The sequence below is a fragment of the Rhinolophus hipposideros genome (assembly GCF_964194185.1).
Source record: "Rhinolophus hipposideros genome assembly, chromosome: X".
Classification (NCBI taxonomy): Eukaryota; Metazoa; Chordata; class Mammalia; order Chiroptera; family Rhinolophidae; genus Rhinolophus; species Rhinolophus hipposideros.
The window spans coordinates 122,818,763-122,846,543 of NC_138046.1; the positions used below are offsets into that span (position 1 = coordinate 122,818,763).

General features: G+C 44.2%; 1 protein-coding gene across 4 annotated transcripts in view; it reads left to right on the forward strand.

Moving 5' to 3' along the window:
• ANOS1 (anosmin 1) overlaps nucleotides 1–27,781 on the forward strand; it is a 518,012-nt gene that overhangs the window by 20,707 nt on the left and 469,524 nt on the right. For 3 of the 4 annotated variants that reach the window (XM_081042142.1, XM_081042144.1, XM_081042143.1), the window contains one exon: nucleotides 16,924–17,772. The gene's annotated coding sequence lies outside the window, so the exon portion shown is untranslated. Of the gene's footprint in view, nucleotides 1–14,979; nucleotides 15,044–16,923; nucleotides 17,773–27,781 lie in introns of those variants that run through there. The other variant, XM_081042141.1, reaches the window with a different exon arrangement.

The window sequence follows — 27,781 nt, forward strand, 5'->3', positions numbered from 1 at the left end:
ACAATTTGAGGTAATATATGGTTTTAGAGAAGTAAAATTTTACTCTGTATTTCACAGTGCCTTTGGGTTTTGAACATTTTAAATCATTACGTTTACCAGAGGGTAGATGAGGATAAAGGGGATCAAATATACGGTGATGGAAGGAGAACTGACTCTGGGTGGTGAACACACAATGGGATATATATTACAGATGATGTAATACAGAATTATACATCTGAAATCTGTGTAACTTTACTAACCATTGTCACCCCCAATAAACTTTAATTTAAAAAATACCCCACAAGTTCTTGGGACTTCACAGAAGGAAAATGATCAAGATGGCTGCTTAAGTAAAAAATAAAAATAAATAAATCATCACATATACACAATCTATTAGACATTTGTGCTTTGTCTTTCTAGCAGGGATAGCCCATTTCTCTGCTTGGCAGAACCCTGATTTCCTAGTGAGGAGTTTAGCCCTCGGCCATTTTTGTATCGGACACGTGGGTGGGCTGGGCCCCAGCTGAAGCTCCTTTCACCACTGCTGGTCATCGTGATGCACCCAGGGGTTGGCACCTACAACAGAGCCAATGGGGTGCAAGGGCTTCTGAGCAAGAGAAGCTTGACTTGTCTCTGGGTGCTGCCACAAAAGACTCTTTGCTGTTGGATTTGCATAAGGAAGCAGCCTGAATGGCTAATGTCCATTGGGGCCCCTGAGGGAGTCTGGATGTAGAAATGAAACTTTGAACTGAGATGACAACTTTATTTCTGGAAAGTTCTTTAATCCGAGAATAAAGAATTTTGTAGTTGCTACCAAGGGAAAGGTCATAGGTCAACCTAACCCACAGAGCCCCAGCCAGCTTTAGCCGGACTGGTCGTTTTTTGGATTTTGTGGCTTCTGTATTTGTGTTAAGCACGCGCGTTTCCGTGGAAGCTTGGCAAGAGTCTTTTTAAGGAAGGCAGTTGCTTGGTATTCTGTTCTGCTTTCCCTCTGGGCATTTGTAAATACGTCAGACTCCACCTTGTGTCTGGTGGCATGGAACTTCCCCTATGAAACTAGGAATGGGGGAGATTCTTTGCAACTGTTTATTTACAGCAGAGGTGAAAGTTTTAAGGACATCCGTAGTCTCTGTCTTTTTCTCATTTCTGCAAAGTTGCTTTCCCTGTTTCTGAAGGGCTGATGAAACCAAACAAATATAAACATTTCCAGAGGGTAACCTTTTTGTGGCAAGTGTTTAGTTGGAAGGGAAGGAGAAGAAAGAAACATGCTGTGAAAGAAAGAGTTCCTCACTAATTGATGTAAATTGGCAATGATAACCCTTCTTGCTATGTAGGTCACGGTGAGGGTACATAGGAATGTGAGCACTAGTCTATGGATTTACTTTTCTTGTTCTACCGTGTTTCCCCGAAAATAAGACCTAGCCGGACTATCAGCTCTAATGCGTCTTTTGGAGCAAAAATTAATATTATAAAACCTGGTCTTATTTTACTATAATATGAGACCAGGTCTTATGTAATGTAATATAATGTAATATATACATTGACATGACATGACATGACACTGGGTCTTATATTAGTTTTTGCTCCAAAAGACACATTAGAGCTGATTTTCCGGGTAGGTCTTATTTTCGGGGAAACACGGTATGTTCTTACAATTTATGAGTGAAAGAGTAAGCACTCTAATCAGTCAACTGCCATTTGGAAACTCATGGAAATAGGCTTTACCATATATTTTTAAATCTGGGTCTAGCACAGCCTACCAGTTTTCATGCTTCTCGTCACATTTGGGGGGAGTCTTTTCTCCTTTCTTTGATTATTTCTGATGCCTCTCCCCAGTGCCGTGCTGGGACTGCAATGGAATGAGATCATTTCTCTTGTGTGGGATTGTGGGAGTGAAGTTCCACTCAGAGAAGGTTATACCACAGACGCTCTGTAGCAACAGCTGTGTGGATGGAAAATTCCAGAGTCTTTTTTTTTTTTTTTTGTGGCAATGTTTTCCATTTTTATATGTGCAAGGAAATGTTTGCTTAACTGAACTCAGCTGTTTGAAAATTCACAGAAAGTATGAGACAATACCTGTCTTTGCCATTGAAGCAGTTTTAAGTAAGAGCAGAAACGATGTGCTTGGCTTTAAAAGAGATTATGAAATACTTATTTCGTGACCAATACTGTGCCAAACACCGAGGGAGGTTTAAAACAAAAGCAGTGTTTAAATTCTGACTGATACAGTAAAATGTGTGTGCCCGAAATGATACGAGTTTTTTATTTTTCCCAATGATGAGAAAATGAAAGACTGCTGTAAGATACTTTCATGGTTCATGGAAGCGGTGAGTTTTGAGCTGTACTTTTGAGCATGGTTGCAGCTTGAAAACGTTACCGAAAAGTACACGCAGAAAGTGTATGTCTGTATCGTCAGTGGACAGCTTGCTGAATTCACAACTGAGCACACTCCCACCTCATCAGCACCCAGATCAGTAAACCATTCCGGGTACCCTGAAACCCCTCCATTCCTCTCCCCCTGTTCGCTTCCACCACTTTGAACAGCATGAATTAATTGTGCCCATTGCTGTGCTTTCTATGTGTCCAAGGAAGCAATCATCTGGCACGATAGAATGATGCTCTTTTATGTTTACCTGCTGTAGCCCGTCCTCATGTCCACGTATCACTGTTACTTCACGACGGTTCATTTTTCATCCGTGTGTGGTATTCCGATGTGTAAATATACCACCGTCACCATTCCCTGGTTGTGGGGATTTCCGATATTTCCAGTTTTAGGGTCCTCCCGACCATGTTGCTATGGAGATTGAAATGCAAGTCTTTTGGTGAAAAGATGTACACGTTTTTGTTGCATGTATATTTACCCAGGAGGGGGGTTGGTCAGTTTTAGCAGATACCTAGAGCCCCTTTTCCGGAGGGGTAGTGCCAGTTCACACTCCCACCAGCAGGGGGTGAGGTTCCAGTTGCTCCCCAGCCTCCCCTGGACAGAGTTGGATGGCTGTGGATGGGCTCAGGGAGCCCTGGAGCGAGCTAGGGAAGAGCACATCGGCACAGGTGCGGAATTCCCAGGGTCCCGTGGTCAGGTTTCGGTTGGGGAGCAGTGAGAAATTAGGCTGCCAGGTAATAGGAGGAGAAGTGGGGTAGGGGCTGCTGCTGCTTCCTTGGGAGGTTGTAGAGTTTGGACTTGTCCCCAGAGCAGAGGGCAACCAAGATATGAAGCCGATATGCTTCCTGGACATCTCACTCAGGGACTCTCTGAGGGCTTTGTTGTTTTCCAACCAGACCTCCTTTGCGAATTCACACCATTTCTATTCCACGCAGCCCTTTGCTTCACTGGGCTGCCCCATTTCACCCCAAAGATGCGTGCTGGTGGTCCCTTTTATAGAAGGGTTCAAAGCCTCCTTCTCCGATTGGACAGGAACTTCGGTGGGAAAGCTCTGGTGACCTTTCCTCTTTGCTCTTTCTTCTCTCACTTCTCATATTAGGAGTGGATGGCAGGAAACTCCGGAAAACAGTAGGACAGTGGGGTTCCCTCGCAGTGTTTTAACAGTAGCTTGAGAGTTTTGAGTTTGGGCTTTTTGCTGGTTATCTTTGCAAACTGTAGTGCTTTTCAGTCTGTCTGAAGCTAAATTGCTCTGGTAGCTTGAGAGCGTCCCTGCTTCAAGACTCTGTGGGGAATAGTTGTGACGCAGGGCTGCCCAATCTCATAGCTTCCAGCCACATGAGGCTATTTAAATTTAAATTAATTAAAGTTAATATAATTAATAATGCATTCATAATGCAAATGAAGTTAAAAATTCACTTCTTAGTCACGCTAGCCACATTTCCAGGGCTCAGTAACCACATGTGGCCCATGGCTGCCACGTGAAACAGCACAAAGCATTTCTGTCACTGCAGAAAGTTCTAGAGGGCAGCGCTGGATGAGATGAAAAATCCCGAAGATAGGAGTGAGGATTGGGTTAGAAATGTACATGTGACATCGCATCTTGTTTTAGCGGTTACGATAAAAACGTTTGGTCCTTGATCAAAGCTGCATGGCGATAGCAACGTTATTTGTTCCTCGGGTTTCTTATTTCAGTCATGTCTCCTAGACGTTTCCTGCATTTTGTTTCCCTCACACATTATTATTATTTTTTTTCCCCTGACTGTGAAATAAAATCTGGGTGGTTAGGCATTTCCCACAAAGTTAAAAGCCATTGCAACACAGTACTACTACATGTCGATTTACTGTTCATGTGCGAACAGATAACTTGCCCAGAAAAAATGTTGTGTGTAACCAAGTCCTCCTGACTCTGCTCTCTGCAGCTGGGGGTGGGGTGAGGTCAGCGGCAGGCCTGGCCACTCCTGTCTGAGGCCTGCTGCCCAAAACCTCCAGTCGGTCTGGAACAGGAAGCGGAAGAACTCATGGAGGACCAGAAAAGATGCTTTTGATTAGGAAAGTATACTCATTTTGCCCTGGGGATTTTTACATCTTGTTGAAAAACAATAACATATTCTGCTCTGCAAAGTATTTTCTTCATCAGAATAAAACAACCTTCTTCTAGGGAGCTTGGATCAATAGAAATCATAACTCCAACAGAACCCCCTCTCCTTCTTAGATACAGAATCTGTTCCCTCTTGGTGAGGCATAAAATAGGAATAAATTTCCACTGGTAGACCAGTTATATCGTATGTATTTTGGTCATTCATTCATCCAGAAGGTTTTATGAAGTAGTTATTACCTACTGAATACTAAATTTGGTTCTGGGGATGCAATGGTGACCAAAACTGGTCCGTCTCCTGTTTTCGTGGCCGTCATAATATTGCAGGGGAGACCAGTGTTTCAAGAGTGCAAGAACTACTGTAAATAGGCACAGAAAAAGGTGACTTAATTGGCAAAGATTGAGCTGATGGATGGTTAAGGAAATGTAAGTTGGGTAGGCCAAAATATTTTGATTTTGCACAAGAAATTATAAAAGAAAGAAATGGTATGAAAGAAAGGGGCACAGGCTTTGGAGTCAAGATCTCTGAATTTATTTCCTGGTGTATTAGTTATCTATTGCTTCATAACAAATACCCCCCCATCACCTTAAAACAACAATGAAACAACATTTCTCATCTCATGGTTTCTGGGGATAGGGGTTTGGGAGCAACTTAGCTGGGTCGTTCTGACCCTAGGTCTCCATCAGATTGCATTAGGTGTCACCCGAGGTGACATCTTAAGCCTTAATTGAGGCTGGAGGATCTGATGGCAAGGTGGCTCACTTTTGGTAGGAGGCCTTGGCTTTTGGTAGGAGGCCTTGGTTGTTCTCTGGCTTTTCACAGAACGCCTCATCCTCCCCAAATGAGTCGTGCAATGGGCTGCTTGAGAGCATCTTCAAACATGGCAGGTGACTTCCCCCATGGCAGTTGAATGATGGGAGCCACAGTTCTGTCTCTGACTTAATCTTACAAGTCTCATACCTTCACTTCACCCTTATTCTACTTGTTAGAAGCCTGTCACACGTTCAAAAGAAGAGGAACTGGCTTCTAGCTTTGGAAGGGAGAAATACCAAAGAATTTGTGGGGATATTTGAAAAGCCTCACATCCAAGCTGGCTCTGTTCTTCTCTAGCTGTGGGATTGTGGGGGAGTTTGTACAGGTCTCTGTGAACTTTAGTTTTCTCATGTGAGAAATAAGCATGGTGATACCCACCTCACAAGGCTGCTTGCAGCACTGAGTGAGAAACCGGAAGCGAAGAAAGCTTTGCAAATTCGAAGGAGTTATGTAGAGGCCAGTCATTTAGGAAAGAGCAGAGGAACATGGGACGTCACACTGACAAAGTCCCCGTTTATTCAGTTCAAGCCATTTGTTGAGCAGTGAAGGGTTCCAGGAAGATTCAGGAACAATCTGGGCCATGGAAGACTTTTTCCACTTTTTCATTGGAAGATTTTTTCCATTTTTTAATTTTTTTCTTCTTCTTCTATTGAAACTTCAGTGTGATAGGGAGCCCCTTAAGGTTCCTTCACTTAAACTAATTTTTAACTCGTCCCTTTCCTGTTCTCAGTGGATTCCTTGATACAATCTTCGTATCACGTTTTCTTTTCATAGCTGTGTTCAACTTAGATTAGATTCTGTCTTTAAATTTCAATGACTTTTTACAAAATTCTCAAGACGTCTAATTTATTATTTCCATCCATCAATTTTTTATTTTATTTTTTTCTACTCCCACACTTGTTTCCATTCATAGATGTTGCTGATCTCTGCACGTCAGGGGCTTACAAACTAAAGCAGTTAGACCAACACAGACCCACAGAAAAGGGACGCTAAAGAAAACAACTGGTGACAAATGAAGGAACGACCTCTGTTAACGAAGAGCAAATATTTATGCCTCAACATTACACGTATTCGATGGGCTATGGAATTGTGCGGGCTATCTTTTAGCCTCATTTCTTCCTACGTGTCTTGAATATGGATGCCAATGAGGAGTCGTGATGCCCTGAATCCCAGCTGGCATGCGCGGGGGGGCACACCGGGTGTGTTCTGCAGTATGTGCTGTCTGTGTGTCTGTGCTGGTGTGACTTTTAGTGTGTAAGACCAGTGACGTCTCCGATTAGGGCATTCGTGTGTGCTTCCTCTGTTGTTAGCCTTGAGGTCTCATCTGTTCGTATTCCCAGTTCTGCCAACGTGGCTACATTTTATTATTTTATTTATTTATTTTTAAAAAATTTTTCTTGGGGCCGGGGTGATTCTTTGGGCCACGAGAGGATCACAGAGGGATGACCCGGGAGAATGTGTGGGGTTGGGGTGTTTCGAAGAGTGTGCGGTGGAGGGGGGGACAGTCAAGCCTTTTATGGGGGCGTCTCTGGGCTAGCCGGAGGGGGAAACGGGTCGCACGTGGATGGCAGATACGAGGAGGCCTGAAGGCCTTCCCACGGCGGGCGGGGGCTGCGGTCAGAGGCCAAACATGGCTACATTTTAACCAGAGTTTTTACCGAAACAAGAGTTTTTGGGCCTTTGCAGATCTCTCCAAATATTGGCCATTTTCACCTTTCCTTTTGCCACTAATTGCCTATTCACCTCTGTCCTCCCAAAGGTCAGAGTCAAAAAGGACGAGGAAAGTGCCTGAGGAGTGACATACAACTGCAACAGAAACACTCTCACACACCTTCCTTGGCTCATTCAAGCCATCTTTACGGTCTTATGATTGACTACTATGCCATATGCTATCTGTTTGAAGAAAATGAGACATATGAGGTCTGACAATTAAGTTCGTGAACTCATCCTAGAAAAAGTGCTACGTACCTCATACTGAATATCACTATGGTCACCTTCTAAGTACTTCCCTTGGGAAGCTATGCACCAATGCCAGCACCTAGTCCACCCTTCAAAGCAATTTTGGAAGTCTTTTTCTGGAATGGCCATCAGTGCTGTCGTCGTATTACCCTTGGTGTCCTGAATGTCATCAAAATGTCTTCCTTTCAATATATTTCCTTTATTTTCAGGTAAAGAAAGAAGTCATTGGGGGTCAGATCAGGTGAGTGAGTAGGGAGGGTGTTCCAATACAGTTATTTGTTTACTGGCTAAAAACTCCCTCACAGACAGTGCTGTGTGAGCTAGTGCATTGTCGTGATGCAAGAGCCATGAATTGTTGGTGAAAAGTTCAGCCAACTTTTTCGTCTAACTTTTTCACGCAGCCTTTTCAGCACTTCCAAATAGTAAACTTGGTTAACTGTTTGTCCAGTTGGTAGAGATTTTCATAATCAATAACCCCTCTGATAGCAAAAAAGGTGAGCAACATCATTGCAACATGTTCGGGAACTTAATTGTCAGACCTCGTAGCTTTCACTTTTCCAGACGTCATTGTTAAGTGTTTCCGGAATGACTGGACTTCCCCATGGCTGTCGGAATCCTTTCAGCGTCTGTAATGACAACTCTGGTGATGGCGCTTTGGCTGTAGACATTGCTGTTAAGTATTACGATAGTCTCCAGGGACAGACTGTCACCCATTCTAGTGGACATAGGTATCTTTTTCTGTACCTCTTTGACTAGGAGTCAGAAGACCTGGGTCTAATACTAAATTTACCAAGACAACTTGAATGCCAAGACATTCAAGTGGTTGCCAAGACAACCACTGCTCAGCATCATCGCTGGCTTATTTTGCATTTGCTGAACAAATGTACAAAGATGTGAATCAAAGAAAGGTAGGACCTTCGGTAATGCAGTCAACTTGTCTACCCTTCAGATTCATCACGTTACAGTGCGATAACTGCATTAATGCCCTTTAGACATTCAGCTATAACCTTTTCTTTTTATAGATTCTAACTAAATTTTTGGATAGTAGACTGGATATCTTGAGAAACAACAAAAACCCCCAAACCAGAGAGGTAAATAATCTACCGTAGTGCTTTGTTATAGTTCAATATTATCCGATGATGATTTTTCAAGAAATGTACATAAGCCCAAGATGATGTTTTTAAAATTATCATCATCATTCTTCTTCTTCTAAGGTGTTTTGCCCTGGCAAGCAGTTACAGCATTCCCATTGAATGCTGAGGTGTGCCGATCTCACTCAGGCACCCTCATCCATGCAGCATTTCGATAATTTGACAATTCCTCAGCAATCACCTTGACTCCTTATATTCATTCCAATTCTTTTCTCTGTATGATGAGTTTCTGTAAATCTTCCGGTAATGAATTGCCCCGTCCCCAGCACAAAAGCAATTGAACTTATTGTTTACTTTTCCATACCCATGTGGGTTTCCAGCAGACGGCTGGCCATTAGCTCACTTGGCAAGGTAGAAATTGCTAACTTTGCCCTAGTTACATATTTGCCATCCATTTCCATAGGGTAACTTTTGTTTTAGAAATTGATTCTGACTTTGAATTGGTCACGCTGTGTCTCTCACCTTAAAACTCATCAAGAATGTGTATGATGTCGTACATACTGCTGGAATACAAAGGGCTAGCACGACAATGAAACTAGTCTCCATGCTGCGTGATTTCATGCCAATCCATGAATCCCAACCCTTGACTACAAACGTTTCCTTAAAAGGCACTCTGCTTTTTAGAATCTCTTGCAGTCGTTGAATTAGACAAGCACTTGGGTTTGCAATGACAATCTTGTATGGCAGGAAAAGCCCCTTTCGATGGATTTCTTTGTACATTCCTCACGTGTGGCAGTGTCACCACCATCTTTGTTAGGTTTCTGGAATGATGCCTGAGGGACTCTGTATAATATATAAAACACCTACACATGGGTCTCCCAGATTTCCCGGGAACGTCACTCTGTTCTGACTCATGGGATAGATAATAAAATAGCTTGTTTTAAAGGCACTGAAAACAGATGTCTTTGGCGGCTGCTTGTATTTATAAAAAGGACCAGGGACATAGAGTAGTGGGAAAGGGTGTAGGCTGTGGTGTCAGATGTCACAAGTTCAAATTCTTGCCCTGCCTTGGACTAGCTATATGGACTGGGAAGAATCGCTCACTCTCCCCAGACAAAAAAGTCAATGTGTGCCATTTCTTTTTCCTTGGTGCCGAAAATAAAATCCAGAAGCAGAAGGAAGTGGGGTAGTCACTGTCTAAATTTTCTTCCTTATTTTTTACAGGATATTTCCTTGTGAAATGAGTGGTCTTTGGAATCAGAGGTTCTGGCTGTGGGTAGAGAAATGTCCGGTTGAAGAAAGGACTGCTAGGCAAGTAGAGATTTTATGCTTTGGTTAGTTACCCAGAATACAGAAGGCTTGGGAAACTCCCTGCTACAGTGGGAGAAAGTTCTTAAGTTTTGCTGTAAATTTTATTGTGCATGACAGACTGTGTTCTCTTTAGAGGCCTCCTGAATATTGGATTTGCTAATATAATTTCATGAACTGAATCATTCCAGTTATCTGTGAGCTCTCATACACTGGATTCCATGAGTATAATTTGATACATGTGGCTAGAGGAGAGATTGGCTGACATGATATGAATTTCATCTTGACATAAATATAACGACAATGGGAGCATATAGCCCGGTACAGCTGTCTGGTTCATAGGACTCTCTTCATAGGCAGAGAAATAATTTGTTTCCTAACCATTCAGAGGGGTGGGCATATCCAGCATAGACTTATTTATAATGTAGTGTTTAATATTCATTCTGGTACATGCATAGGACAAAGAAAAAATAGTGTAACCCTTCTCCCATGTAAATATTGGATAGACCATTTAAAATGTTAGCTCAATATTTTCCCTCAACTCAGTTATTACGCTTTCTTTTGTAGTTGAAATTAAGTCATGCTCCACATAGTTTCAAGTTGATTCATATTTCTTTGTCAATTATATTGTATCACATAATTTCATAACTAACTCACATGGGTTGCTGGTAACCATGTGACAATTATGGAAACATTTGGAGAGGCATGCCAACCATATCTATTACCTTTATTGAAATATGATCAGAAAAAGGAGCTTTGTAAGAAGAGGTATGGTGGTTCTAAGAAGAAAAATTTAATTGATGTATGCATTTTCAATTTTTGGTACTTTAAAGAGATTATTTTACCTGATCCACTGAACAATCTACAGGGAGGGCTGACAACTTGGAAAAAAAATTTTTTCTGTTGGAGCTGCGTCCTTTTCTGGGTAATCTGTGTTTGGTTTATATATCTATGCATGTGTTCAGCTACTGATTCGTGGCTGTGTCAAAGATCACCCCCAAAATGTAGTGGCTTAAAACAATGGTCATAACTTCTTATGTCCCCAGGTTTGTGTGCATCAGGAATTTGGGAGGGCTTAGCCGGAGGACTCTGTCTCTCCTTGTCTCATGAGGTGGCAGTCGTTGACCAGGCTGCAGTAATCTGATGGCTTGACTGGGGCTGGGGGAATCTGCTTCCACTTGTCTGCTCTCCACGGTGCCCCCTTCACATGCAGCATGAGATTCCCCACAGCATGGTGGATGGCGTTTCCTAGAGTGGATGACCTAAAAGCCCTGGGCAGAAAGTTTGATGCGTCTTGGAAGTCACACAGTGTCATTTCTGCTCTTTTCTGCCGATCATGCAGGGCCAGCCCTGGTCCAGTGTGGGACTGTATGTGGAAAGGCATGAATTCTAGCAGGTGAGCATCCCAGGGGGATGGCTACCCTACTGCGTATGATCCCATCACATGTTTGTACTGACACTTGACAATATCCTTGGTCAATATACCGATTTTCCCATAACTAGTGGACGTGACATACTGAACCTTACAAAAAAGAATTTAAGGTTTTAAAAAAACGACTTCAAACACAAGCAAGTTCAAGAACCATGCTGGGGATCTGCTTTTGAACAAAAGAGTAGTTTTAAAGACACTTCCTTGGTTAATGGATAAGAGATGTAAAGCTTTTATGTATGCACTCATTCTCAAGGTTGGAATTATGCTTTCCCCCTTTGCTTGGCTGGAAGGTATGCATATTTACAGATCTTAACACCTATCATGGTAGTTCAAGTAAACAGGTCTTTAGATACAGAATACATTTGTCTGTGCTACAGTTAGTAATCAACTTATTCACAGGGAGGAGAACCTGAGAAATTTGGGATTTGCAGGCTAGTTCAAGGAATCTGATATGTGTCCGAGCCCCTAAAATCTTTCCACCGTTGGCAGCCTTCGAAGAGGAATGTCGATGTCTTTACTATGGCAGAAAAACCCGCGCTGCCTGCTCTGGGGTACTAGGGAATGCACCTAATAATGCCTCCTCATGAGAACTGGCTTCTGAGTGTTGGGGCTGGCTCCACGACACGAATGAGGCATTGTCTAACGTCTCATTGAATCATCCTTGGAACAGGAATCCTGCATTCCTTGCGTAGTAGGACACAGGAACAGGCTGGAGAAAGAGGCGATGAGAGGAAAAGACGAATACAGGAGAAGTGATACCCAGATTCGGGAGTCCATAGTCTCTGACTGGGCTGTTGATAGTTGTTTTCTATAATCAACTTTCAGGATTGGTGCTAACCTTCCAGCTTGACACATCTGAGTGCAAATGGGCCCTTGCAGGTTTTCTGTCTCCTTGTTGGTTTTTCTCCTTTACTGAAACTGGCTTTCCTGAGCAGCCAAATAGGGAGTGGTGAGTTTACTCTGTATCTCTAAGGGTTTGTCACGAAAAGCAACTTTACCCAAAACAAAACAAAACAATCTACTCCCCCGCCCTCCTCTTTACCATTGTAATAAGAAACTACAGAGAGATGGGGAGTAAAGTTGAGACAATTCTTTTAAAAGAGTTAATGATAATTTGTCTTTAAGGTATCAGAAGTAAGATGTGCATTGGAGATAATACTAGTTTTTGTTAGGTTTTGGGGGGATGGGTTCTTGTCCAGGCTCCATTTGCTAGAGGCTTATTTTTATCTGGGTTCTTCCTTTTCTAAAACTGTTGGAGGCAATGCTTTTGTCAGGACATCAGATTCTTGGCTCAGGCTGTAGCCAGACAGGCTACAGCATTTTTTTAAAAGTATCTTTTTCTTCTTGTTTCTCATCTTTTTAGTTCTCAAAATACACATGCTTTTTATAGATATGGGAGCAATTTTCAGATTGGGCTCTCCGAAAATAGCTTGAATTGGAATATATTAGGGGAAACTCATAATTTACCCACAGAAGCACACCATGTTTTATTTTATTAAAAGCCGTGATGAGAGGCTGCAGACAGGAAAAAAAATGGAGTTTTTTTTTTTTTTTTGTCTTTTTGTTTTTGTTATAGTTTTGTTGATAGGAATCATTTTTAATGGACACATTAATTAAAATTACAGTAAGCACAACTAGTTTCTTTTCTGCGTTGCTTTGTTTACATTTCTCAAATATCGTCCTGGGGCTTGAAGAAGTCCAGTGGGTCATATTTTACAAGGCTATCCGTTTCCAGCTGTGCAATTAGCTTTGTAAAATTCCAAAGAACTTTGCCCCTTGGATCCATTCGTTCTGCCTATCCCAGCAACTCCCTGTGGTTCTCACCCTTTGTCCTGCTCACGATTACTGTGGTGGCTCAGTGTCTTCATGTCCAGTGTAGTCTCCCTCTTGCATGACATTATGACTTGTCCTTTAGCAATAATCTGATTGCATCCTATCTGCCCAAAAGTTTGTGAACAGGTCCAAACCCCTCTGCCTCAGCCTTGAGGATATTTCAAGAACTTGACCCCCATGAAACATGCAAATACCACATGACCCAGCAACTGCCCTCGGGGGCTTTTGTCCCCCAGAAATCAAGTTCATATTCTCACAAAGATCGGTGTATAAATGTTCATAGCAGCTATATATGTAATATCCCCAAATGGGACACAACTCCCAGTGTCCTTTAACAGGTGAATGGTGAAACCACCTGTGATACATCCATGCAGTGGAATATTACTGGGAAGTAAAAAAGGAACAAACCGCTGATACATGCAACAGCTTGGGTGTGTCTCTAAGCAATATACGGAGTCATTAGTTGAAGCCTGGTCCCAAGGCAGAATAATTCCTAGGCATTTATAGCCAGCTGTTCACAAGAGCATGGTGGAATCTGGTGGCCATAGAGAAGTCCCCAAGCTAATAGTTGTAGGTGTTGGCAGTTGGAAGACAGCGTGGGAGACACAAAAATGTCTTTGAAACATGCCAAGGGGATATGAGTAAGCACAGGCAGAGCTTACTGCTCAAAATAAAATAGAGGAAATCTCCAGAAAAAAAAAAAAGATAAGGAACTGGATAATAGGAGAGAAAGGATAAGAAAATTAGAGGACCACTCCAAGAGGTCCAATAGCTAAGTAACAGGAGTTCCAGAGAAAGAAAAAGAGCAAGAAACCGAGGGAATAAATCATAAATAATTTTTTTAAAAGTCCAAGAAAGTGATTTCTACTTCTGACAGGAACATGGTGGCAACTTAACTGTGAGTTGTCTCCTCCTTGACAATATACAGTGTTACAAGGACAACAACAGCAACCTGTAGCCACATTTTTAGTGAATCTGGGAGATGGAAAAATCCTGCCAACTCCAAAATGTATGCACAGCTCCCAAAGTCAGAACCGACAGGAAGCCTGCATAGTAAGTCACAGTGGTTTCATGTACTTCTAGCATAAACGTGGTGTTATGACGTACCAGGGAAGGGAAGCCTGCAACTCATCTATGTAGAGGGGCTATTGAAAGTGATCGGAATAACTGCATTAGCAAAGAGAGGTGATGGGGCTGGTATCCCTGGTGTTATGACGGCTGACAGATCACCGGGGTCTGGTTTCCACTTCTGATGACGGCTGACAGATCACCGGGGTCTGGTTTCCACTTCTGATGTGGGTGGGACCTGAGGTTCTGCACGTCCCACAGGGCCCTGGGTGACGCTGACGCTCTGAGAGACCAGCTCCTTCACACATTGAGTGTCACGGCTTTAGAGCGGAGCTCTGAGCCCTGGCTGCCCTTGCCAGTCACCTGGGAGCTTTGAAAAGTCCTGTTGCCCAGGCTTCATCCTGGAGCTGGCCATCAAATCTCCGGGGTCACACAGGTACCTTAAAGAGGGAAGCAAGCCAGGTGTGGTGTAGGAGACCTGGAGCCCCCACGCCACGCCCCAGAGAGTGTCCACATGGAAATGAGGCCCAGTTACTAGCAGATATACTAGTTTTGGAACAGAGCCGGGCATTTGGATGGTGGATGGGAAAACAGTGAATTTTTACATGTGGCCAGTGGCTACTCTTTTGGAGAGAACGGCTCTAAGACAGCCCTTTAGCTCTAGTCTAATTTTCTTCTCAGCAACCGCAGCCTACCTCTCAGCCTGAAGAGCCCTCGTTTGTGAAATAATAATCATGAGGAGCTGGTGCTCGTTTTGAATTACTGTAGGTGGAAGGCAGCAGGGGTAGCAAGCGTCTGGGGAGGTATATTATGTTCGTGGAAGATGGTTTAAAGTATAACTCCTGTCCAAGGAATGCAAATCAGTCATGAAAAACTACATTCCGCATTGCACAGTGGGACATAATATTTAAAATATTTGCGTTCCGAAGATACAGATGACTAATACTTTTGACATAATGGAGTTATTTTCAGTGATGGTAACATTCCATTAAGACTCACTCTCTTCTTCCAGGCACCCCCTGCTAAGGAGCAGGACATGGGTTTTTATAATGTCACAGTCCAGGAGCCACCCCGTCCCCAAGTAAGTCCTTTCTAATACTACTGGCCAGTTGTTCCTACAGTACACTGAGCAGAACAAAAGTTCTGCGGGATGTTGTGAATAGACTCTACCAGGCAAAGGAGGTTCTGTGTCCAAATAAGTTTGGGTGGTCCTGGGCCATTTCTGCCAATTATGTTGGGGCTTGTCTGCCTCTGACAAAGTCGACGCACAGCATTAATGGAGCAGGAGTTAATTTCTTCTCACATTACAAAAGACCCGGATGCAGCCTGTCCAGGGTTGGGGCTGTGACTCCACATGTTCACCAGCATCCCAAGGTGTCCCCTGTCCTTTTGTCATCAGCTTATGTATATATACCCTCAACCCTCATGCTCACCACATTGTGTTTGCAAGATGGCTTGCCCGAATGTGTATGTTCTAGGCTCAAAGAAGAAAGGAGGTAGGAAGACAAGGAAGAGGGCGTCGGGAAGGGAGAGAGGGAGGAAAGATGCCTCTGTTAGAAAAGCTAAAACTTTCCCCGAAGTGTCTAGGGGTCTCCTACGTAGGTCTCATCAGCTAGAATGCAGTCCCATGGCTACCTGGGAAGACGAGTATTGGAACAGAGCGCAAGATGGTGGCGAAGTAAGTCACCCTTCTCTTTCTAAGAATGACGGAAGGAGTGAGATACCACATGGGGTCAAAAGGTTTCTTAAAGCCACTTAGTGCAGATTTTACTTTGTGCATGTCAAATGGGGGACATTATTCCCTTTCCCCCCCATAAATCCTCATTGTTTTTAAAGTGGAAGAACTCAAAGAACTATTGTTCTGCAAAATCCACTCTGGGCGAAGTTGTACTAATGTGTCATTTTGGGAAAGCCATGTGTCCTATGATAGAGAGGAATAGGGGTTCGTGGAAGACCCTGGTGGATGGCCAATCCTATGTCTCTTGCCCTCTTCCTCCCTTATCTGTTTCTACTTTCGTAGCCTCTCTGAAGCTGAGGTTTCTGGGCAATTAGACACACATGGAAATCTTCTAGGAACCTCCAAGGAAAGTTTTGGCTTTCTTGGTGAAAGGGATAGATGTCGTAGGCACTGTCCCCTTCCGGCTACCTCTGCGTTGAACACAGACACCGATGGCCGTCTGGCGAAAATGAGGGCAAGTCTCAGAGAATTCCGGGAACGTGCCATTCGATTAATGCCAGTCACTGCCTGTCTCCAGATTCTTTTTATTTAAAAAACAATAAGTCTCTATTAGCTTAAGATGGACGCCTCCCCCTGATACTAAGACGTTAGTAAGGACATGTCCATCAGGCTGTCCGGGCCTCAGCGCCTGCAGGTTTATGGGTGCTATCCCGTTAGCCTGTGGCTCTGCTTGCTTCGACCCAGAGCTCCTGGTTCCGGTTCCGGTTCCAGATGGCTGCGGTGGTGGAGGGACCTGGACTCACCTCCTCCACTAGCTCGCCGAAGGCGAAGTTGCATAGGAAACACCTTCCTCTGCAAAGAACGTAAAAGCTAGCCGGGTGACTCCTATGAGGTAGGAGAGGCTGGAACACGGTCTTACCCTAAATATCAGAAGTGGCCCGCTGGTGTGAGGGAGTCTGTTTGCTTGTCTTGGATCATTCCTGGGTGGGGGACAGGCATCTGGTTTGATGCGCCTGGGGGTCTGCTGGGATTCTCTTCCAGGACAGGCTGGCGGCCACCGTGTTTCTTTTCAAAAACAATTTTTTTTTTTTAAAGAGTTTTCCATGACAGATAGCCAAAGCTTTGATGCACCTAGAAAGGGGTTTTGGAGTTCGTGCTGGTGTTCCTGGTTTTACAGCCAGTATTTTGGGGAAGGGACATAGGCACTTAATGAGCTGCGGTGCTCAATGCTGGCCCTAATCTCTCGTCCTGTTTCCTGATTAGTTCTCTCATTCCCTTGACAGCCTGGAGACCTGCACTGCTGCAGGCAACTTGTTTCTCACGGGGCTGGACTATCTCGCTGGAGCTGCTGCCTGGAGTCTTGTTCCACGCTGAGTGCACTGTTTGGAAGGACAGTATTGCCATCTGTTTGACTCCAAGCAATTCTCTTGCTTTGCATCTCTAGCTACCTCAGCCATGCATAGGATTGGCTCCCCTTGGATCCTGGATATCTTCCTTATCTCAGACAGACTGTGTGTTTACCATGTGCCTTTGGACACTCAAATTTGGGCTGGTGGCCATCCTGGTACGAGGTGATCCAGTCCCCAAGCCCTAGACTTGATCCTGACCTTTCTTTTCCCACCACGGCTCCAGCACGTCTACAGGTATTGACAATCCCCTTATTGTTTTCTGGGAAACTGAATGGAATAGCCAGCCTCCAAGATGGCGCCCGATGATTCTTTCCTTCTGATTGTCAGCTTCTTGTGCAGTTCCCTCCATACTGATGAGGGCTGACCAGTACAATATGATGGCTAATGGGTTACCATGGAAATGATGGAAGTGATTTTGGAGGGTATATCATAGAAGGCATTGCCACCTGTGCCTTGGTTCACTTGCTCTGGGAGAAGCCAGTTGTCCCATCATAAAGGCATTTATGCAGTCCATTGAGAGGTCTTTGTGGTAAAGAACTGAAGCCTCCTGACAGCAGCCAGCACCAAATTGCCAGCTCTGTTCACATCTCATCTTGGAATTCATCCTCCTACATCCCCAGATCACCTTCAGGGGGTTGCAGCCCTGGTGACATCTTGACTGCATTCTCACGGAGACCCTGAGCCAGAACCGCCCACGGAAGCTGCTCATAGAAACTGTGGAAGGTAATGGTCATGTGATTTTACACTGCTGAGTTTTGGTGCATTTTGTTACAAAGCAACAGCTAACTAATACGTGATAGTTCAGGGCCCAGCCGTGGCCACCAGCAGTTCCTGCAAAGTCCTGTGCCCTTTTGCTGCACTGTGATAATGTTTGTGCTACAAAAGTGCCAATGTAATATTTCCCTTTTGGAGTATGACTATGTATTTTTTAGTACTTAATTAGTATTTATTAAGTACTTTAATCCTTTGCACTTATTAATTTGGAAAAAAATCAGAAATGTGTGAGAATTCAAAGAAAACAGGTAAAATAATATTTAAAAACGTAATTGATATACAAAAATGTAATTGCATTAAACAAATCGAGAATGTCAAATTGTACAGAGTATCGGGGAGGCCCATAGTTCCCTGCCCAGTTTATCTGAGACTCTGGACAGGTGCAGAAGGCTGTTTTTGGGCAGCGTGGAGGCTGTTGGAATTGAGTATTATGTCTCCTTCATCTTGCTGTGTACCTTTTGAAGGTGAGGTTTCTTTCCTTTACACTTGCAAAGGTTTAATCTTTGCAAGACCAGAGCCCTGCCCTGGTGCCAAAATGGAGATGTACGTGAGGTAGGTGAGAGATTGTATGTTTTCGTCTGCAAACAGTGAAGGACTCACAGGTAATATATGAGTATATGGGAGAGGTGGGCTGCGTGGGTAAGCAACCACCCTGGCTCAATGGGGGCCTGGGCCAGTCACTAATCTGCACCTGTGTGGTCCTTTGTAAGACGGGAGGTACCGTGTTTCCTTGAAAATAAGACCTAACCAGAAAAGAAGCCCTAGCATGATTTTTCAGGAGGACATCCCCTGAACATAAGCCCTCATGCGTCTTTTGGAGCAAAAGTTAATATAAGGCCCAGGTTTATTTTTGGGGAAACACGGTAGAAGAAGCTTCTTGCGAGGGTTCGATGAGAATTCACTGGGACCTCCTCCATTCTGTTCTGTTTTTGTCGTGATTATGATATACAATTAAGTTGCATTAAATAATTGCCTTAATAAACACAAATGTGGTTTGTCAGGGACAAACAGCGCAGGTCGCAATGCAGATAGAAACTGAGCCGGACGAATGTCGGCTGATGTTTAATCTAACCCAACCACAATGAGTTAGCGGGCACACTCACTTCCTGTGATTCAAACAAAAGTGGGGGCATGACAAATATTAGTGACATTTGCCAATAGTACTCTAAGTTTTTACCTTGTACAGTTCGCACACAATATCTTTTCATTGTGATTCTCAATTATTGTTAAAACATAATGAATTGTTCCTGGGGTATACAAAGCTAAAGTGAAAGATAGTGTTTCCTATCATCCCTGAAATAAAAAAGTATAGAAGTGTGTCACCCACAGGGATTTTATACACACACACACATGCGCACACACACACACACACACACACACAGTTTTGAAACCACAATGCTTCCGGACATTGGCTTTCTTTTTCTATTGATGACAGTAAAACAACTTAATATTAACCCCTATGAACATCTCTAATGTTTATCTTACTAACTTTTGAAGATGTGGAGCAAAAATGGTGTTAAAATCGACTGCAAAGTTCATAGAGTGATGGACGTGAGACATCAGGGCTTGATGGATTTAATAACTCTCTCGGGGTTGTCTCACTGGGTTAAAACCATACTGATAAGCAAAAAGAAAATCTTTTCATTTTCAACTTTGGACTCTGAAATTTAGGTTTCCTTTACAAGCGAATTGGTCCTGATTACTTAAAATTGTCTGAGAGAGATGAAGGGCAGAAGCAGCCTTTCTGCAGCCCCTGCTTAGCTGTCCCCCAGGGGAACCTGCCTCGCTGCTAATCTCCTCTTTGGACCCTGCAGATCCAGGCCATGTTTTAATAAGGATGTTAAAGATGTTTGTCAAGCTCCCAGATGGCCAGAAGACCACTGGCAGGGGTAGGGTGCCATTTCACTGAAAATACAGTGGCATTTTTGGGAATAGATTGACATAAGACTAAAGACGTAAAGGGAGAGGAGACAGGCAATTTGCTTGTGAGGGTTTTAATCCCGTCAGGCATCCTGAAAACCTTAAAGAGTTGTTCTTCTTTGCTCACACCGTGTGGGGCTGACCCTGGTCTGCAGACAGGGAAGAAGGTAATAGGGTGTTCTCTCCTCATCTGTCCTTCCCACTCTCACCCCGCTGGGCCCCACCTGGGCACCTGCCTACCTGCCAGGAGTTCCCGGTGAGCTGATCTAATCTTATTCTATTGTTTTCCCAGGTTATTTTTTTGTTTCACACTTTTCTACCTTCAGCTCAGGCAGAGCAGGACTGGTCCCTTTTTGTCCAGGAGTAAACCTCAGAATATATGAGGTTTGCGTTTATGTGCTCCATTGTGGTCAGCATGTTAGTGGCACGTTAATATGGGAGAAGCAGTGGGAAAAGATAAACTGAAGTATGTTAAATATTTTAAGCATTTATTTGAGCAGAAATTGATTCAAATCGGGCAGTGCCAAAGTGGAAGTGGTTAGGAGCACTCCACCCACAGGAGCTGGGGAGACACTTTTATAGAGAAAAGGTGGAAGTAAAGCAAGGAAAATTTTGATTGGCTAGAACTTCAAGCCCAGTTGGCTGCGATTGGGTGTCCTTAGCCTTTTGATTTTGTAACCGCGAGGCATTTTCAGGCTTAGGTTTTGGTTTGCTTACGAAGGCATGAGAGCCACCTCAGTCTAATAGCTGCTGTTTAATTAATGGAACAGTGTGCGTGCATGAATGTGTACGCATGCATACAAGTGTGCTCACGTTTGTATGTGTTTTGTGTGTCTGCATGTGTGTGCTTGTTTGTATATGTGCATGCATGTAGATGTGCATGCATGCAGCATGTGTGCGCACGTGTGTGCACATGCATGTGTGCATTTATGTTGCCGTGTTTCTATTTAGTCACTGTACATAACCTGTGGTAACCTCTCCTGTACTTTGGTTCTTGTTTGTTTGCCCACCATCGCTGCTTGCTCTCATGCTTGTATGCAATCAGAAATGATTTCGAGGCCCCAAATACTAGATTGCGGCTTCACAGAATTAATGGGTCAGGAGGAGCATACTGATTAAGGAGGAACAGAGGTTATTTAAACGTAACTCCTAGCAATCAGGGACCACAGGGGGAATAGAAGGGGAGCAGCCCTCCCAGCTCTGGATGGGAGGGTGGCTGTTGCTTGGAGACCAGGGTGAAGGGAACAAAAGATGTGGTGGGGCTCCTTCCGGCGCTGACGGGGCTCCTGAGTCTTGCTTGGGTTCAGACTGCTGTTTGGAAGCAGGATTCGCTTCGTATCCATGCCTCGTGCCTCGGGCACAGCAGCTGTGCAGCAGGCCACGTGTGCGACTAAGTAAACGCCCGCGGAGGCTTCCAGGCCTGGTTTCATTTGCCCTTTCCCCTGCTTCTCTTCCTGTCTTTTCATTGCCTTTTTCTTTTCCCTTTCCTCGCCCTCTTTTCCCTCCTCCTGTCTGTCTCCCTAGCCCCTTCCTTCCTTTCCTCCCTCCTGTCGAAAAGAAAATGGTTATAAAATTCCTTTCTTCCCTGGCTACCCTCACACAATCAGATGAAAAGCCAGCAGCACAGTAGTTTCCTCAGTCCGTAAGCATGTTTTTCCTGGACACAGAACCTGTACTCCTTAAATAAGCTTTTTGTATATTTATGCCCATATCTGTTTGCAATTCCTTACCAAGCCTTCCTCTTAATCCTAAAGCATGCGATATATACCCTCTCCTTCCGTTTTGTATCTTCTGAGCCAAGGAGGCTCAAAGCTGTGCGTCTGGTTGGGGGAGAGCTGGGCTGGGGAGCTTTGAGGACTTACAGTTCATGGGTTGTTAGTTGGTCATGCTGTGTGAGTCCTATACAGGCTGGTGGAAATGAGAATAAAAGCCAGGGCATTTCTCAGATGCTTCACACACCAGGCAGCCTACGGCCTTGCTTGCCCTGTCACACTCGTTCTCAGCCCCCAGTGATGTCCTCACTCAGCTTCTCGTCATACACCGAGAGGAGTTAGGACACTTCCTCCAGACCGCCGTCTCCAGGCAGCTGAGATTCTAACCGCCTCCCCCCCTGCCTATCTAAGATGTGCAGCATCAGACAGGTAGCTGTTGCCCCTTATCTATGGTTTCGCTTTCCGTGGTTTCGGTCCAACACAGCCTGAAAATATTAAATGGGAAGTTCCAGAAATAAACAGCTCATTGCGTACGCAGTGTATCATGTCATCGTAAGAAGGTTGTGTGCACTGCAGTAAGATATTTTGAGAGAGAGACCATACCACATAACTTTTATTACAATATATTGTTATAATTGTGCTATAGTATTAGTTATTGTCATTAATCTCTTACTGAGCCTAATTTATAAACTAAATTTTGTCATTGATATGTACGTGTAGGAAAAAGCATAGTATACATAGGGTTTGGTGCTCTCTGAGGTTTCACACGTCTGTTGGGGGCCTTGGAACATATTCCTGGTGGATAAGTGGGGACGACTGTATTAAAGGAAGTATGTAGCAACAAAACACCAATGGGCACAAATCAACAGGCAGAGTCTAAAGGCGAGATAGCAATCAGGATCTCAGAACTTCCCTGTGGCTTATTTAATTAAACTCTAAGTGGTTCTGGAAAGATGGGAAAGTGGGAACCTTGTTAGAAATGTGCATTCTCGGGCCTCCCTAGGATCTGCTGGCTTGGGTGGGGCTGCTCTCCAGGGCTCACTGATTCACACTGGGGCGAACGTTTGGGACCCTCAGCTCCGGGGTGAACTCTACACCCTCTAAAGATTCTGAGGCCTCTTCCTTTTCCTCCCACAATATGATCCCCACGCGACCTGGGACCAAGGGCGTTGAGTAGGAGGGGAACTGCCGGTTAAATACCCACGTACTCCTGGGAGAGTGGAGGGCACGCGACCGAGAATTTAGATGGCTTCCCCATGTGGTCGTCATTGCTTCAGTTCTTTGCCATCAGGGTAATGATTTTGCCAATGGGTGTAATTATTCACGATGAACACTTGTCTTCTGAAAGCATCAAAGCTTGGAAGATTCTGCAGTGAAGACAGTGATGCTTTCATTCTATGACAAGCTCCAAATCATCCTGCCCTTCCCAGCTATGTCACCTCCCCTGACTCCACACGCTCCTCATCCACCCCACCCCCCGGGGCCAATATAATGAGCATTAGGGTCTAGGACAGGAGTCCAGGAGGCCAGGAGGCCCTGAGGCCGTGCTCCTGTGTCCTTTCTCACTCCAGGGCCTGAGGAGACTTAGTGCAGAGCTGCCGTGTGGAAACTTTGAAATGGTCCAACGCTGCTGGCATTCCGTGAGGCATCTTATTAGACTGTTCCACAGTCTAGTGGATTTCGTGATTAGAAAGTAATTTCATTCCCTAAAGCCTTGTGCAGACCGGGCTACACTGGGAGAATATTGTTTCAGTTGTCACTACTGCCCATCTGAGACTTAAGAAAACAAAGGAAACAATTTTGTATGATAATATTAGCAAATGCGTCCTCTCTAAGCCCTATCTTCACGCCTTTTGAATTGCATTATCTCCTCTCTGAATTGTTGACTTACTTGCCTAAAGAATTGTGTTGTATAAAGCAGGGGAAATTATTTCACACTTGCTTTGATCACAAATCTGTTGAGGTGGTTACACCATTGAATATATTCAAATGTGGTTAGCTTTGCTTCGAGAAGAGAAAGATGATCAAACTGTTAGCATAAATCAAGAGGCCCAACTACTGTCTTGAATATTTTCAGATGGATTTAAATGGTAGCTTAAGAAGGTCAAAGATGCTGGGAATAGAAAGCAAGCCCGTTGTTCCTTATTTTAGCCGTCTTCTAATGTCGTCTCTCATGCATCAGCTGACATCTCGCTTATGTAAAGCCCAAATGCGGTCACCATGACAACCCTCTGTGCCATTAATTTATTGTTATGAGTTAACTTGGATTAGGATCTTGGCTACATTCTGAAATGTTGGGTCTTCGTTTTAGCTGAAGACCGTTTGGTGGTTGTTTGTATTCCTTCCAGTTTCTGGATCTGGGCAGCGAATGTTGACTTCTTTCTCTGCCCTCCCATGAAAGCGTGTCTTCACTTCATGATAGAATTTGTAACTTTACATAACAGGAATTGGCTCACAACTCGGTGTGCTGGATGGTGCTGGTGGGGCATGTGCTGCGTAATAGGAATACATTTAAAAAAATACCCTGAAGGTTTGAAGATTCTATTTAGTGATTACATCAACCAGTTGCCCATTGATGTATCACTTCATGGAAGCTTGCAGAAGTGAAAGATTTGTTGTTAGGCCACATGTAAATGATGGTTGCAAGAGAAAAAATGACCTAAAATTTAGGAAAAACGTGTCGCTTCATCCACTAGCAGTCAGTTAACGAATGATAACAAAAGTTGCCCCAAGCATAGTTGTATAACTAGCCTCAGGTGGGAAGCTGCCGCTGGCCTGCAGTGGGCTACAGTGGGCTGCAGAAGCAAGCTAGGAATTGGGGGCCGACATGGAGGGCTCTGCTGGACAGGCTGTGGGTGAAAACCAGTAAGAACATGTGATAATGGGTGCAGCCTCTATCAAAAATAGTATGGAAGTTTCCTCAAAAAATTAACACTAGAACTACCGTATGATCCAGCATTTCCACTTCTGGGTATTTATTCCAGGGAAGTCAAATCACTATGTCAAAGAGATAGCTACCCTGCCATGTTCATTACAGCATTATTTATAATAACCAAGACATGGAAACAACCTAAGTGTCCATCGACAGACGAATGGATAAAGGAGAGATGGTACATACATACGATGGAATACGATTCAGCCACGAAAAGAAGGAAATCTTGCCATTTGTGACAACAGGGATGGACCTGGACAGTATTATGCTGAGTGAAATAGGTCAGACAGAGAATGACAAATACCTATGATCTAATTTATATGTGGAATCAAAAAAAAGCCACCCCAAACTTGTTGAAAAAGAGATCAGATTTGTGGTTGCCAGAGGTGGGGGGGTAGAGAGGATGGGGGAATTGCGTGAAGGTCGTCAGAAGGTACAAACGTCCAGTTATAAAGGTAAATAAACCCTGGGGGTGTCATGTATAACATGATAATTACAGTTAACACTGCTGGATGGTATATTTGAAAGTTGCTGAGCGAGTAGGTCCTAAAAGCTCTCATTACAAGGAAAAGAAAAAAAATTGTAACTATGTGAGGTGATTAAAAAAGAAAAACAGTATGATAAATTATAAAAGTTTATGCAGGTATAAAAAGATGTTCATAGGTTTTATTAGTTGCAGTATTGCTGCATGTAATTATGTTAACTATAGATAAGAGTAAATGAGACAGTACAGTTTAGGAGTTAAAGTCTGGATTTGAAGAAAATTGAAGAGACACATAGACACTTTGTTTCAGGCAGAGAAAAAGGACATAGAAACTGGAGGATGGGACCAGTGGATCTGTATATGGTGCTGGAGGAAGAGGGGTAGTGAAAGATTCATGGCCCTTTATCCCAGGCCAGAGACAGTGCTGGAAAGATGAGAATTATTTGGGGCTCTGAATTGAGACAGAGTTGGGTAAATGCTGGCTTTCTCTTTCTTATGGCAGCCCTAGGAAGCTGACGGAGGGTGTGTATAAAATAGTGAAATAAATCCCCAGCACAGGAAGTAATTTCGAACCCCAGCTGCGACAGCTGGGAGCAGCGGTGTTTATAAATGAGTCGTAGAAAATAGTCACGGAGGAAGGCGTTTAGAAGCCATGGTGGGAAACCTTCCAGATCCTCCTCGTTTTGGCTTAAAACGTTGGAGCGTTAGCAACGTCTTCCACTTCATGCGTGGGAAGGACGCTCTGTCCTTACTGACACTGCAGTGTAGAATGAATTGGCAAACAGATGAAGCATTGCCAACCTGTTACTTACTTGGTTTAGGCAGAAACACTGACAATCATGAACACTGAACATACTGCACCCTGAGAAGGGAAAACATGCGATACGTGACAACAGTTTGTGACAGCAGAAAGGAACCCGTTTGGCTTAGACCAGGGGTTGGGAAACTTACTGGAAAGGGCCAGATAGTAAATATTTTCGGCTTTGTGCGCCATGCAGTCTGTCGTGAGGGTTCAGCTCTGCTGTCGTCGCGTGAAAGCAGCCGCAGACTACAGCACAACATCGGAACGTGGCTGTGTTCCAATAAAATTTCACGTGTGAACACTGGAATTTGAATTTTGTATCATCTTCATGGGTCATGATGTATTACGGGTTCTTTTGATTTTGTTCAAACCATGTGAAAGTGTAAAAGCCATTCTTAGCTTGCAGACCGTACACAAGCAGGTGGTAGGCGTGTCCGCGGGCTGTGGTTTGCAGATCCCTGGCTGGCTGAGCCCTGGTGAGAATGGTGACAATGCTGGATGAGCTGGGATGTTGTAAAGCAAAGTGGGTCTGCGTGGACGTCACACAGGGGTACCTGTCCACACGCTTCAAGCTCAAGTTTGCTCTTGTTTCTTTGTTATCGGTGCGATTAGCGGTTAACCCTACAGCCATAGTTTAGTTACTTTAATTCTTTGTGTGTTCCCTAGTGTGCATTTAGCTGTTTTTAGTGTATCCCCCCCAACCTAATTATTATTATTGTGTTGTTGTTTATAACCGAAGCCCACAGTTAAGAGAACCGTGGTAGATCGAAAGACCTTCCTTAACTGCCTAAAACCATTTCTTAAAAGCTCTTTCCTCCATGACTCTTTTCTACCCAATTTGCTCGTCTGTGTGGTCCCTACCCAGTGCCCTGGGGCAGAGGCTCACTGCACTTGCTTTTCCTCCTGGGCACACAGCTAGAGCACATTTCCTAGTGTCCTTGGCATGTCGGGTGGCCCCAGGCCTGAGTTCTGTCCATCTGACATGATATACGCCATCGCCAGTCCTGCCCCAGATAGCCTCGTGTGCAGTGCTCCACGCTCGCTTTTCTCCCCTGGGCGTGCGTGGAACGTCGCTTCCTTACAGACCTGGAATCGGGCAGATCCACAGGTTGGAAGGAGCGATGTCAGAAGCACTGTCAGAGAGGGAAACTGTGCGTGAGAATGTTGTGTGAACAAGAAATACATGTTTATTGTATTAACCCCCAGGGCTGTTTGTTATAGCAGCTCTCCTACCCTGACTCATACATGTCCAGCTTGAGGGTGGGATACACTTAACAAAATGGTGCCTGGAGGGAAACACTTCAATTTTAGTGGCCGTTTGCTCACACTTGGCCTTATGTGAGGTCACATAATTAAGTCCGTGAACTCATCGTAGGAAAAGTGCTCCATCCCTCATGGCTAAATGTCACTATGGTCACCTTAGAAGGACTCCCCTTGGGAAGCTATGCACCGACGCCAGTGCCTAGTCCACCCTTCAAAGCAATTTTGGAACTCTTTCTGGAATGGTCATCGGAGCTGTCGTCATATTACCCTTGATGTCCTGAATGTCATCAACATGTCTTCCTTTCACTATTTCCTTTATCTTCGGGTAAAGAAAGAAGTCATTGGGGGCCAGATCAGGTGAGTAGGGAGGGTGTTCCAATACAGTTATTTGTTGACTGGCTAAAAACTCCCTCACAGTCAGTACCGTGTGAGCTGGTGCACTGTCGTGATGCAAGAGCCATGAATTGTTAGCGAAAAGTTCAGGTCGTCTAGCTTTTTCATGCAGTCTGTTTAGCACTTCCAAATAGTAAACTGGGTTAAGTTTTTGTCCAGTTGGTACAAATTTTCATAATGAACAATCCTTCTGATATCAGAAAAGGTTAGCAACATGGCAACAAGGTCGCGAACGTAATTGTCAGACCTCGTAGATACCCGGACACCCAGCACCACTCTCCTCACTCCAGACCGCTGGCTGGTTTCTCACGGTCGCTTTCTAAGAGCATCCTGAGCTGGCACACCTCGTGCTGTGTGCCCCGTGCTCATCTGCCAGTTCATCGCCCCCTTCTTATATTAGGTTCCGTCTTTGAGAGCCATTTGTGCTGCTCAGATGAATTCTCTGTCCAGTT